The 1,231-nt window shown below is 47.1% G+C and overlaps 1 protein-coding gene across 5 annotated transcripts in view; it reads left to right on the plus strand.

Moving 5' to 3' along the window:
- Positions 1-1,231, plus strand: part of NBN (nibrin) — a 39,009-nt gene that overhangs the window by 7,527 nt on the left and 30,251 nt on the right. The window lies entirely within an intron of this gene.

Genomic DNA, 1,231 nt, shown 5'->3' on the forward strand with positions numbered 1-1,231 from the left:
CCCTGGCTCCTGGATCTCTAGGTAGGTGTTAATCTTAGCCTCTGCCTAGGCTATCCAGCAAATGCCTGCGTGCAAGGCTTGGGCGGGCGGGTCCCAGGGGATCTACAGGGCGGGCGGAGCAAGCAGTTATGACTGCTCTCAGTCCTGCCTTCAGAAGCAGTCTCAGTGTCCCAGCAATTGCTGCAAGTACCTTGGAGAGAAAGCTGCCCTTGAGTTCAGACCTATGCCAGACAGTCCCGCTTCTCCTGTTTGAGTCTGGGTCCCCAGAGACTCACCCGGAACTGGAGCTCAGAGCTTGAGACTCCCTCCGATTGAAAAAGACAACTGTGCCCTCAGCCGCCAGCCCGCTCCGCATGCACCTCTGCACCTTAGTATTTTACTTCCGCACCGCACCTCCTCTGAGTCTCGGTATGCTTTTCTCTTTCCTTCTAGTTGTAGAATTTCCACTCGGCCAGCCTTCCTGTGGTTCTGGGTGATGTCTGTTCTGTCTTTTAGTTGTACTTTTGAAGTGGTTGTGCGAGGCAGCAATCTCCGGTGTTTACCTATGCTGCCATCTTGGTTTCTCACAGAAATTTTATTTAACCTGAACAATAATGTAAGTCTTAATTTCCTGCGCTTCTCCAAAGGGATCCATAACAAAACATTTATAGAAGTTCACAGAATGGAGTCCAGACACTGTTAATGCGCCCGTCCCCAAGCAAGCACATGGCGGTGGGATTTGATGGTTATGGTTAGGTCGCACCATTTGTAATTCATGTAACTTAGGTTCTATATACATTTAATTGTATCTTGTTATGATTCTCTACCCTTAGATTATTTCTAGAGAAATCATTTACCTTTAATCATTTTGTCCCAGATAAAAACTTTTTAAAAATCCTATCTAATAAAAAACAGAAAGGGTAATTGACCATACCTTCGCTACGCTTCCCATTGGCTAATCAGGGTGATATGCAAATTAACTGCCAACCGAGATGGCGGCCAGCAGCCATGCAGCTGAAGCAAGCAGGAGGCTTGCTTGCTCCAGAGATGCCTGCGGCCCAGCTCTGATCTCTGAAAGCAACAAAGTTTCAATTATAGAAGCTAAACAATCCAGATACCTGCTTTCAGCCGGCCGTGGCCTCAGAGCTGGAGCCGGCTCTCAGCTCCAGTGACGGCAACAAAGTTTCAATTATAGAAGATAAATAAACCCCACAATAAAAAAAAAGAAAAAAGGAGAGGCTGGGCACTTCAC

The sequence above is a fragment of the Myotis davidii genome, unplaced genomic scaffold (genome assembly GCF_000327345.1).
Source record: "Myotis davidii unplaced genomic scaffold, ASM32734v1 scaffold1104, whole genome shotgun sequence".
Lineage (NCBI taxonomy): Eukaryota > Metazoa > Chordata > Mammalia > Chiroptera > Vespertilionidae > Myotis > Myotis davidii.